Source organism: Podarcis melisellensis, assembly GCF_964234715.1.
Source record: "Podarcis melisellensis genome assembly, chromosome: 5".
Classification (NCBI taxonomy): domain Eukaryota; kingdom Metazoa; phylum Chordata; class Lepidosauria; order Squamata; family Lacertidae; genus Podarcis; species Podarcis melisellensis.
The window spans coordinates 2,194,125-2,207,161 of record NC_138537.1 but is presented as its reverse complement, the minus strand read 5'-3'; the positions used below and the strand labels follow the sequence as shown (position 1 = coordinate 2,207,161).

General features: G+C 46.5%; 1 long non-coding RNA gene across 2 annotated transcripts in view; it reads left to right on the top strand.

Annotated features, from left to right (window-relative positions):
- The first annotated feature begins 1,297 nt into the window (after positions 1–1,297).
- Positions 1,298–13,037, top strand: part of LOC309369994 — a 30,111-nt gene continuing 18,371 nt past the window's right edge. The window contains exon 1 of one of the 2 annotated variants that reach the window (XR_014168324.1): positions 1,298–1,956. This is a non-coding gene — a long non-coding RNA (uncharacterized lncRNA). Of the gene's footprint in view, positions 1,957–7,518; positions 7,763–13,037 lie in introns of those variants that run through there. The other variant, XR_014168325.1, reaches the window with a different exon arrangement.

Below are 13,037 nucleotides of genomic sequence, written 5' to 3'. Positions count from 1 at the left end.
TTAATTAGAGATTGGAACACAGGAAGGGGAGGTATGAGGAGGTCGGGAAAGTAAGTTTTATGAAGATAAGGGATTGAACTTATACCTGTTTTGTATGTATTGTGTATGTACTGTGTATGTATGTCTTATTGTTTTTTCTGTTTTTTCTTGTTTGAAAACCTTAATAAATATCTTTAAAAAAAAGAAAAAGAAAGTTGAGTTTAATAATAATAATAATAATAATAATAATAATAATAATAATAGCCGGCTCAGGGCGGCTAACACCAAATATAAATTACAATAAAACGTAACAGAAAGAAAAAACCAGTTGCTTAAAATATGGCTTAAAGCACGGCTTAAAATACAGCTTAAAATGCGGTCTCATTCTAGTAGTAGCCCATAATCAAGACCATAAAGGGAGGAAACATCAAATATTCACCCGAGCCAGCTATCCATGCTGGTCCTACATGGACCAGCAAAGAAGGCAAGGGAAAATTTATATACCAAATCCCACATAAGGGGTCAGAGTGAGTCCAAGCCAAAGGCCAGGGGGAACAGCTCCATCTTGCAGGCCCTGCAGAAAGATGTTAAATCCCACAGGGCCCTGGTCTCTTGTGACAGAGCGCTCCACCAGATCGGGGCCAGTGCTGAAAAGGCCCTGGCCCTAGTTGAGAGTTTCAATCTGTATTTAGTCTACTGCTGTTTTAACCTTTCAAATGTATTCAATCATTGTTGCTAATTCTTCTTAGTGATAATTTTATTGCTTCATATTTCATGTAATCTGCTATTTTGGTTTTTTTCCTGGAATATAAATTTCATGAAATGAAATGAAATAAACAACAAAACAAATTGCCTTTCTGCACACAAGGACCTAAGCTAACCTCAGCATGGTCCAGGATTGAAGAAGGTTGTGTGACATCAGCCCCTGTGACTGGCGGGTAGGATAAAGTGTCCTGATTGGCTGGGCCTGTTGTCACTCCCAGGGAATCTTGCCTTACTCTGGTTAACATTGGGAGGGATGGAGGAGAATTTTCATCTGATCTACCTATTGAAGCAAAACCTACTTTTAAAAACTTTTTTTTTTTACACCACCCAGCCTAATAGACCGGCTGGAAAAGAATTATCCTTCAGAGTTCGCGCTTTATCTGAATTTTGTGATGCAGTTCTTGGCTCTGAAAAGTGCACCCTGTGAGGTCCCTGCCAGGATTTGTGGGGAGGGAACCCAATGGACGGTTTTCTCTGTGACCCTCCTCCCTTAGAGGTGCATCTGTCTCTGTTATGTACTGAGTTGAAGAGGATCCAAAATGCAACAGTCTGATTGGTCCTAGAAAAATAGGATTCAGAATGCAGCAGTCTGATTGGCCCTAGAACAATAAGATTCAGAATGCAGCAGTCTGATTGGTCCTAGAACAATAGGATCCAGAATGCAGCAGTCTGATTGGTCCTAGAACAATAGGATTCAGAATGCAGCAGTCTGATTGGTCCTAGAACAATAGGATCCAGAATGCAGCAGTCTGATTGGTCCTAGAACAATAGGATCCAGAATGCAGCAGTCTGATTGGTTCACAGGAGCCACCCAATCCAGCTCCAGGTGGGAGTGAATCTGCAGCCTGATTGGCCTACAGGAGAATCTCGGAATTAGCCAATCACGTGGGGCCCATTATGTAAATATTGTATATAAAGCAGACATTCTGGGGGAGCTTCCATTCCTCCTCACCACGATGAGCTGAATAAAGAGCATGAAATCCACTCTCGACTCTCAGCATATTTCAGTCTCCGACATGGTTGGTCTTCTGGTGTCGGATATAGTCATTTTTATTCACCCAGGTTTTCAGGGATAATCGCTCTCCTGAGGAAAATAACAGCAAAACTGAAATGAGCAAAAGGAACGAAAACACGAGGACACTTTTGCCGGAGCTTGGGAGGAACTTTATAATGTGCACCAGCATCTGAGGAAATGAAAGGCCAGCCCCAGAGGTAAGTGCCAACTTGTGGATTTGAGTAACAAATAGTAATTTGCTTGTTGTTTTTGTGTTATGTTTCCTGCCATAGGGTCTCCAAAGCTGAAGTTGAAGGGGATGTTTCGTTGTGAAAAATCTCTGTTCAAACAGCATGCAAGAGGCTGTAGGTCCTGGGCTGCTGGAAAATAGCAATAAGAAAGGATTCAAAAGATAGCAAGCAGTCCGTCTCATCATTGAGGCTGAGACCAAGTTGACCAATGTTTGTACCTGCTCCCTGTGGATGGTCATCTTCAAGGCTCCTGCCCTCCCTTCTTGTGGTTAATGATGATGATATGAACTTATTACCTGCCTTTCTTCACCAACAGCTTCCATGAATTTGTCTAATCCTCTTTTAATGCCATCTAAGCTGGTGGCCAAGATTGCTTCCTGCAGAAGTGAGTTCCATAGTTTAACAATGCACTCTCCTGATTCCCTTTGCCCCCTCCCAATTACTACTTCTTAAAACAAATATTCATATACAGTGGTACCTCAGGTTACATTCGCTTCAGGTTACAGACACTTCAGGTTACAGACTCTGCTAACCCAGAAATATTACCTCAGAATTTTGCATCAGGATGAGAACAGAAATCATGCTCCGGCGGCGCGGTGGCAGCTGGAGGCCCCATTAACTAAAGTGGTGCTTCAGGTTAAGAACAGTTTCAGGTTAAGAACGGACCTCCAGAACAAATTGAGTTCTTAACCCGAGGTACCACTGTATATCTAACTGTACCCTTAAAAGAGATTGTTCTGGATTTGGTTTTTGTTTGTTGCAATGGTATGCGTTCTTGTGTTTTTATATTGTGAACCAGCCCGTGATCCTCGGATGAAGGGCAATACAGAGATGGGATAAATAATAACAATTATATATATATATATATATATATATTTGCTTTCGTAGATTTTCACGGGTACAGGAATGCAGGTTTTGGTGTCCTCGGGTGTCTTCCCGTGTAAAAGTTGGGGTGTCTAGGCGACGTTTCGACGAGGTCTCACTCGTCATCTTCAGGCTGGTGCTTTCGGCTTCTTGTTACTGGAACAGAGCAGGATCTCAGTGTTTGAGTTCCTATAAATACTGTTGAGGGGGTGTGGTGTATAGCCTCCAATGTTCTGGGCAGAGAGGAAGTTCCCAGGCTAGTGTGCCTTTTCTTCTTTTGTTCCTTAATTACTTGAGGGATATCTTGAGTGATTTCTTGAGTGATATCCTGAGTACCACTTAGGTGGGTCATTAGGTGTGGATTAGTTGCTAAAGTCTTTGTGTCTTGACCTCTTGAACTTTGTGAAGAGTTTTTCTGAGAAGATGGCTGTACTGCACTTAGTTGTGCAGACACCATCCAGTAGCCAAACCATGGTGGCACCTCCAGATGCTGCACCCCCCTGCAATCCCTACACAGATCTGGCTGACACAGGCCACAAAACCACAGCTCGCCCCTATACACGAAGCCAAGCCAGAGCACAACTAAGTGCAGTACAGCCATCTTCTCAGAAAAACTCTTCACAAAGTTCAAGAGGTCAAGACACAAAGACTTTAGCAACTAATCCACACCCAATGACCCACCTAAGTGGTACTCAGGATATCACTCAAGAAATCACTCAAGATATCCCTCAAGTAATTAAGGAACAAAAGAAGAAAAGGCACACTAGCCTGGGAACTTCCTCTCTGCCCAGAACATTGGAGGCTATACACCACACCCCCTCAACAGTATTTATAGGAACTCAAACACTGAGATCCTGCTCTGTTCCAGTAACAAGAAGCCGAAAGCACCAGCCTGAAGATGACGAGTGAGACCTCGTCGAAACGTCGCCTAGACACCCCAACTTTTACACGGGAAGACACCCGAGGACACCAAAACCTGCATATATATATATATATATATATGTGTGTGTGTGTGTGTGTGTGTGTGTGTATGTATATATATATATATATATATATATATATATATATATATATATATATATATATATATATATATATATACATATACACATAATATATATATGCTTTCGTAGATTTTCACGGGTACAGGAATGCAGGTTTTGGTGTCCTCGGGTGTCTTCCCGTGTAAAAGTTGGGGTGTCTAGGCGACGTTTCGACGAGGTCTCACTCGTCATCTTCAGGCTGGTGCTTTCGGCTTCTTGTTACTGGAACAGAGCAGGATCTCAGTGTTTGAGTTCCTATAAATACTGTTGAGGGGGTGTGGTGTATAGCCTCCAATGTTCTGGGCAGAGAGGAAGTTCCCAGGCTAGTGTGCCTTTTCTTCTTTTGTTCCTTAATTACTTGAGGGATATCTTGAGTGATTTCTTGGGTGATATCCTGAGTACCACTTAGGTGGGTCATTAGGTGTGGATTAGTTGCTAAAGTCTTTGTGTCAGGATATCACCCAAGAAATCACTCAAGATATCCCTCAAGTAATTAAGGAACAAAAGAAGAAAAGGCACACTAGCCTGGGAACTTCCTCTCTGCCCAGAACATTGGAGGCTATACACCACACCCCCTCAACAGTATTTATAGGAACTCAAACACTGAGATCCTGCTCTGTTCCAGTAACAAGAAGCCGAAAGCACCAGCCTGAAGATGACGAGTGAGACCTCGTCGAAACGTCGCCTAGACACCCCAACTTTTACACGGGAAGACACCCGAGGACACCAAAACCTGCATAATATATATACACATATACACATAATACATATACACATAATTTATTATTTATACTCTGCCCATCTGGCTGGGTTCCCCCAACCACTCTATACGGTGGTACCTTGGTTTCAGAACAGCCCTGTTTACGAACTATTCAGTATACGAACTCCGCAAAACCGGAAGTAGTGTCCCGGTTTGCGAACTTTACCTTGGTCTAAGAACGGAATCCGAATGGTGGAAAGACACCGGTGGCAGGAGGCCTCATTCGGGAAAGCGCTTCTCGGTTTAAGAATGGTTTCGGTTTAAGAACAGACTTCCGGAACAGATTAAGTTTGTAAACCGAGGTACCACTGTAATAATAATTCAAACCCGCATTTTGGACCAAGATATGGAACAGAATGCTAACATCCATTGGCTCGGAAGGGGCCTACTAATAAATCAGTAATTATTTTTGGGTAGGAATGGGGATGTTTTTGTCCGAATGTTGACCTGGGGGTGTTTTTTGATGGAAAGGCCCCCTGCACGTTGCTGAGATACTTCCCAATTAGTGCAAACGTTTTCTGCAGCCACTGCTCTCCATGTTTGCAGCCAAGTCTTCCTTGTTTCTTGGACCCGGACCAAAAGAGAGCAATTCTCTCCCCCTCCCCTCGCCTTCCTTGAGTCCACAATTCACAGATGCTGAGGACTCATCAGAGACAGGGGTGGGCGGTGGAGAATGTCAAGTTTTTAAATAGCTTCCTCCTGCCACTCAGGCGCAAGCGGCAGAGGGTATTTTATTCCACGCCACGGCCTTCCAAGCAAGGATCTGGGCAGACACCTCCTCTCTCGGCGCTTCCACAGAAAGACAGAGTAGAGGGATGATGAGTTGCTGGAAACATCATGCGGCGTGTTGACATAGGCTTTAATCTGTTTTCAGTTGATTGCTGATTTCATTTTTCATCCTTTAACCATAGGTAAAAAGGTAAAGGGACCCCTGACCATTAGGTCCAGTCACAACCGACTCTGGGGTTGCGGTGCTCATCTCGCTTTACTGGCCGAGGGAGCCGGTGTACAGCTTCCAGGTCACGTGGCCAGCATGAGTAAGCCGCTTCTGGCGAACCAGAGCAGCGCAAGGAAACGCCATTTACCTTCCCGCCAGAGCAGTACCTATTTATCTACTTGCACTTTGACGTGCTTTCGAACTGCTAGGTTGGAAGGAGCAGGAACCGAGCAACAGGAGCTCACCCCTTCACGGGGATTCAAACCACCGACCTTCTGATCAGCAAGTCCTAGGCTCTGTGGTTTAACCCACAGTGCCACCCGCGTGCTTCCTTTAACCATACCAGCTGATAATTTTATAATGCTATTCCTTTGCAAACTGCTTTGGGGTATATTTTTCATTTGCCTATAACCAAGCGGTGTATAAAATTTCTCGGGTGGCACATGAGTGTGTGAGCAAAGCACTTGCAGGCCTGCATGGCATTGTCTTCTGTGGAGCATAGGCACGTAGTCACCGTCTAGCTACCCCCACCCCCTGGAATCCATTTTAATTTAGCTCCTGATTAATACCCCGTTCATTCCCCAAAACCACAAAGTAGTCTAGGTTTGCAGCCTGCCCTACTGAGCGAGACGAGGAGGAACTTAATCAGTTACGTCTGCCCTGAGAAAGGGGCATTGTAAAACTTGTTTTCTTCTTGATGTTGATCGGATCTATTTATATATATCTCTCTCCTTCTCTCTCTGTCAAGGCTCAGTTTTCTACTGCAGAGGTTGGTGGCGTCTCAGCCGCCCCTCTGATAACCAGGGAGATCAGGTCCTCTGGGGGACTGATTCCCCTCTACATTCACAGTTCTCTCCTTGGGAATTGCTTTAAAAATATCTGTGTATCCAAAGTGGAATCCTGTTTCCAGCAAGGGCTGATTCACAAGCAGAGACTGCAAGCTGGTGCCAAACCCTCATTCTCTCCTTCCTTCGCCTTATCTCGTATTCAGAGGTATAGTGCTTAGGTGGCTGGAGGTTCCATTTTGCTGTGAAGGGTGAGCAGAAAAAACAGGCTATAGAAGCCTCCTTGAGATCTTTCTAATAGGTGCATGGGTCTAATAGGTGATTAAGATGGACCAGGCTTGTTTCCTCCTGCTCTGAAGGGTAGGACTCGAACTCATGGCTTCAAGTTACAAGACAGGAGATTCTGACTCAACATCAGGAAGGACTTTCTGACAGTGAGAGCTTTATGACAGTGGAACAAACTCACTCGGGAGGTGGTGGACTCTACTTCCTTGGAGGTTTGTAAACAGAGGTTGGGTGGCCATCTGCCATGGCTGCTTTAGCTGAGATTCCTGCATTGCAGCGGGTTGGACTAGATGACCTTTGGGTTTCCTTCCAACTGTACGATTCTTTGAGTCTATGGTTCTATGGCAGACTGGTGGTGCTTGAGTCCCTGGGCTTTTTATGAGAGAGAGAGAGAGAGAGAGAGAGAGAGAGAGAGAGAGAGAGAGAGAGAAACTACCCTAGTGGGATTTCCCTAAGTTTGCTTTTAAAACCACTGCCTGTAACTGCAAAATAACGGGCCAGCGATATTAGAAAGAAAGATCCTTTAGCTCAGAGTTTCCGGCAGAGGCAGCTGAACCTGAAAGCTGCAAAGCGGCCTTACCTCTGCGGGGGACTGATTTGAGGTGCAGTTGCTCCGTATTTCCAGGATTACGCCCTGATATCATCTGTCGGAAACAGCCAACCAGCGACGAGATCAGAAGTTCAGCGATGGCCTGGACCACTTCCCAAAATCCTGGTCTTCAGGGCTGCCAGTGTCCTGCAGGCAGAAGGGAGGGAGGGAGGGTGTGACACTTTTGCAAATAGAGAGAGAGAGGAGAGATGCTTGGTTTGGGGAGAGTGACACTTTGCAAGGCTGGTGCCGGGGGGGGGGGACAGATCCCATTGGCCAGCCCCCCGGACGGCCCCACCCCTCTGCAAGTGTAAAAGAAACCTTCGGAAAACCCTATCTCCAAATGCCTCTTGACCCCATCGCGCTTTGCCGGCTGACCTTATTATACGCCCAGAGATATTTATTTATTTGGCTTGGTTGACACCCAGAGAGGACATCCTGGGAGGAAATGACTTTTGAAGCTGCCCCATATCCCACCTTGCCATGCTGCCCTGACGCCTACCTCCAGCGGTGAGTCTCCTTCTTTCTTCTTGTAAGCTTGCATTTGCTGTGCATTTTTTTTTTATCTCTTCTGCTATCAGATGGTGGCAGCTGGTTGGGCCGGGCTCCCTGCACGCCTGTCTGTGCTGTGTGTCTCCGAAGAAATATACCACTTGCTTCACGCTCTGCAAGGCTGATTATTATTTTTGGCCGCCTGGTTAGTTATTGTTCCATCGGAGGCAACCCTCCGTTTTGGCAACTCCTTCCCAGTAAATAAAGAGGGGAGGATAGGCAGAAAAGCCTGCCCGGAGGACAGATCGCTTGACAAGTGTCACGCGGAGTGACTGAAGACGAGAAAGGACCTTGGGTCCTGCCAGCAGAGTAAAAGAAATAATAATATCTATATCTGTGTCAATCTGTATGTTGACATCTGCAGGAGACCCAGAGAAGATACAGCGAGCAAGTGTAGCTGAGTATGTTCCTAGCTAAATAAATAGTTCCAGAATTCCATGTGCATTCCAGCATGGGTGTACACTGAGAGAGTGCACCCTGAGCATCTCATTCAGGGGAGAAAAAGGCAATCTTTGGATGCAAAGGAATGTGTGTGCATCAGAATGATCAGGGCAGGTCCCAACATCCGAGATACTTGAATGCTGTGGATAGTTCCTAAGAACCTCAGGGTTGCTGGTCTGCATCAGAACAGCCCCCAGGGTTAAACTACTATGAAACTAATGGAGCTTAGCCTTTGGGGGCCCTAATCCCAGAGGGACCCCAAAAGTGTCTTTTATCCACATTGCAGACCCTCCAAGAGTCCCTATTTTCCAGGGAGAGTCCCAGAACCTAGCAGTTCGAAAGCACGTCAAAGTGCAAGTAGATAAATAGGTACCGCTCCAGCGGGAAGGTAAACAGCATTTCCGTGCACTGCTCTGGTTCACCAGAAGCAGCTTAGTCATGCTGGCCACATGACCCGGAAGCTGTACGCCGGCTCCCTTGGCCAGTAAAGTGAGATGAGTGCCATAACCCCAGAGTCGGCCACGACTGGACCTAATGGTCAGGGGTCCCTTTACCTTTAAGGGAAAACTCAGGTATATGGCAACGCGATGGAAAAAGCAATGATGGGCAGAGAATCACTATTGGGGGGAGGGCTTTCTTAAAAAGAAGATAACAGTGGTTACCTGGACCTCTTTGCTGGTTGTGAAGGAGGCCCCATAACAGTTCAAGCTTCAGGGGCCCGCAAATGTAGGTCTGCCACCTCCCATCATCTGTGCAGAATTTTGTTTCCAAGAAGGGATGGTTCACAAGCAGAGCATGCTGGTAATCCTTCTTCTCTTCTTTGTTTCACATACCTGGCATTCAGAGATATGTTGCTTAGGTACCATTTTGCTCCAATGGCCATTGTCTGCATGCTCCACCTTGCCCGCTATCCTATTTTCAAAACATCTAGTCACCTCTGTCCCCCACATCTCATGCCTGAGGGTTGCAGAAGTTAATGGCCCGCTGCTTGAACAATCGTTTGCTCAGCTTTCAGTGTTTTAGCTTAATCACATCAACACGAGGACAGTTGGATAGACATAGGCTTTGGTTTTGGCTTTTCCAGATGTTGTGATGGTTTTTCCAGGTTGTGGTGAGCTGGGGATGACGGAAGACACTTTGCATGTGCTCAGAGGCACCCATACTTATAATGACTGAAATCCCACTTACCTGGGAGGAAGCCCTGTTGAATTCTGTGGGTTTTACCTTTGAGTGCACATGGCTAGGATTGCAGTCCCTATTATCGAGCCCTGGATTTGTACTAGGTCTCAGTTCCTAGGAAACCACCTGCTTCTGGATCTATATATTGGTCCTTGCCATTTCTGACGGATGTCTGGTTGTGTCAAGCTCTCAGTTTCTAAAAGAAGTTATTGGGTTCTGATCTGCTTGGAAATCTGATCTTCGGAGACTGTGGTTCAGTGATCGAGTGTTTGTGCCACATGCAGAAGATCTCAGGTTCAGTCTCCGATGGCATCTCAAGACACGGCTGGAAGACAGCCCTGCCTGAAATCTCAGAGAGCCGGGAGGCATTCCCCCCAGTCTAATGTGTGCAGAGGCTGGGAAGCATGAGGAAGAAAAGGACTCTGCATATGCTCAGAGGTGGGCTGTTCTGTGCTACCCTTGTTGCAAAGATTTAGTCTGACATTGGGAGGGGGAAATGGTTTGGGAACAAAATTTCCATGCAGAGCCAAGACGAGCTCTGCTATAGGGTTAATACTACTAAAGAAAGTGTGCCTCTGAGTATGTGCAGTGTATATTCTTTTTTGCTATTTGGTATGTGGACACAGGTGGCACTGTGGGTTAAACCACAGAGCCTAGGACTTGCCGATCAGAAGGTTGGTGGTTCGAATCCCCGTGACAGGGTGAGCTCCCGTGGCTCGGTCTCTGCTCCTGCCAACCTAGCGGTTCAAAAGCATGTCAAAGTGCAAGGAGATAAATAGGTACCGCTCCAGTGGGAAGGTAAATGGTGTTTCCATGCACTGCTCTGGTTCACCAGAAGTGGCTTAGTCATGCTGGCCACATGACCCGGAAGCTGTACGCTGGCTCCCTCGGCCAATAAAGCGAGAGGATCGCCGCAACCCTAGAGTCAGCCACGACTGGACCTAATGGTCAGGGGTCCCTTTACCTTTACCTATGTAGCATTAGTGAGCAGAGCTTCCCAGTTAGATGAAATGTGATGTTAAAGCTGGTTTTTGGAATTTCACCCATCCATGGTAAAGTCAGGTTTCCTTTCAAGACCTCTTGCATTGCCTAAGAAATGGACTGAGGCTGAAATCCTATCCACGTTGAACCAGAAATAAGTCCTACTGAAATCAGAGGGGCTCGCTGCCAGGTTAGGTGGTGGACTCCCTTTCAGTGGAGGTTTTCAAGTAGAGGTTAGATGGTCATATGTCCGGAATTCTTGAACTGTGATTCCTGCATTGCAGGGGGTTAGCCTAAATGACCTTTGGGGGTCCCTACCAACTCTACAATTCTGTGATTCTCAGTGTGGTTACGACTGCAGTCCGGGGCACATCATTGTGCCTGGGTCTCTTTCATCGCTGGTGCAAATATCACAGGGCTGTACAGACATATAGCATTTGGCTGGGTAGGGTGGTCATGCTGTTTAAGGTAGATAGGAAGATTTAAGGTACAGTGGTACCTCGGGTTAAGTACTTAATTCGTTCTGGAGGTCCTTTCTTAACCTGAAACTGTTCTTAACCTGAAGCACCACTTTAGCTAATGGGGCCTCCTGTTGCTGCTGCGCCGCCGGAGCACGATTTCTGTTCTCATCCTGAAAAAAGTTCTTAACCTGAGGTACTATTTCTGGGTTAGCGGAGTCTGTAACCTGAAGCGTACGTAACCTGAAGTGTATGTAACCCAAGGTACCACTGTACCTGCACCAAATCTTTGTTGTCCATATGATATTATCCTCCAAATCTCTCTGTTTCCACACTTTCCCCTCCCTCAATCTGAGTTTTTTTCCATACAGTTTCTCCCTTTTGGAGTTCCTTTGCTCTGAAAATGTTGGACTGAGAGAGGGGGAATTGCGGGAAGGCACTGATTTGGAGGAGAGCCAGTGTGGTGTAGTGGTTAGAGTATCAGACTGGCGGACCGGGGTTCAAATCCTCTACTCCGCCATGAAGCTCTCTGGGTGACCTTGGGCCATTCACTGCCTCTCAGCCGAACCTACCTCACAGGGTTGTTGTTTGGGGGGTTAAATGAGGACGGGGAGAAAACCACGTATGCCACCTTGAGCTCCTTGGAGAGAGAAGTGGAAACAAAATGCAAAATAAATAAGATAAGATAAATACGGACAATGGAGAATTAATGGATGTATATTAAAAAGTGTAGGTGAGCCCCCCTTTTCTTTAGCTTAATGGGATTTGTTCTTGCATGGAGGTCTTCTTTAATCTGCTCGGCTCTCTTTGCTGTGTTCCTCTTCGCTGCCCCATTTGGCAGACCTGTGCGAAAAGGAGAGGGCCAACTCCATCTAGCAGGGAACTTGCGGTGTGAAATTGCAACCACCTCTTGTACTTCAGCTGGCAAGGCTTGGGGAATGTGGAATCCAGCCCAGGAAAAGGGTAGCATGGAGGAGATAAGATGGGAGTAGAAGGCAGGTCTGTTTTCCTTCTGAAATCATCCACGCAACAGACAGTGCCTTACCAGCTTCTGGTCGTAAGGAAATCTCAGCTGCGCAGCTGCCCGACTGAAGGGGGCTCTCTGGGTTTGGACAGTGATGGGAAATGGAGAGGGGGGCAGTTGCATTGCAGCGGGTTGGGCTAGATGACCCCTGGGATCCCTTCCAACGCTACAATTCTGTGACATGTTACCAGGAGACGGAATTATGTTCCTTCCCAGAAACGTCTCTTTCCCGCCGCTGAGACTGAAAGCAACCACAGCCAAGTCCACGATGGCTGTGTAATTGCGATCAAAGGCTCGATGCTCCCAGCTATGCAATTACACCCCCTGCCCCCCCCCCCCCGAGATTAGACAGGGGGAGGGTTGTTTGCAGACCAGCCACTCCCATTTCGGAAATGACAGCCAGACGATGCTGGAACTCCGAGGTGTAGGGGCTCGGATTAAGGGCGGCTTTGAAATTGTTGCACCTGTTCCCTCTAAAACACGGCGCTTTCTGCTCCATCCCTCCCTGCCCCCAGCGCCTTCACCCGGGGCTAAAAGTCCTCAACACAAAACCGTCATCAGCCACGAACGTCTGTATAATTCTTCCCACCACATTGGTTGCTAAGTGGGTCGTGTGAAGAGGCCTGTAGAACTGCTGGCCGCAGGTGGCTTGAGTGAGCGAGCCTGGCTGCAGGGCAACAGAAAGGGGGAGCAAGCTCTGAGTTCAAGACTTTCCTATTAGTATATTATAGCTCTTAACAACCTGCAACCAGCATCCCTGTGAAATCGCCATCCCTGTCGATGCCTATTCGACCCCATTGATCAGCAGAACTGGCAATGTTACAGATACCCCATAATGCCCATTCCACATTTGTAAGAAATCAATATTTTAGGGCAACAGCACCTAAACTTTGGAACTCCCTGCCTATTGACATCAGGTAGTCACTTTTGCTGCACTCTTTTCAGTGCTTCCTAAAAATATTTTGCCTACCCAGACTACTGATATATTTTTTTAAAAAAAAATCTCTCTTTTTTGTAATTGTGCTTATTGTTTGGGTGTCTTTAAAAACAAAACAATAAAAACACACCACTTTGAGGATTGTTGTTGCTGTTGTTTAGTCGTTTAGTTGTGTCCGCCTCTTCGTGACCCCCTGGACCAGAGTACACCAGG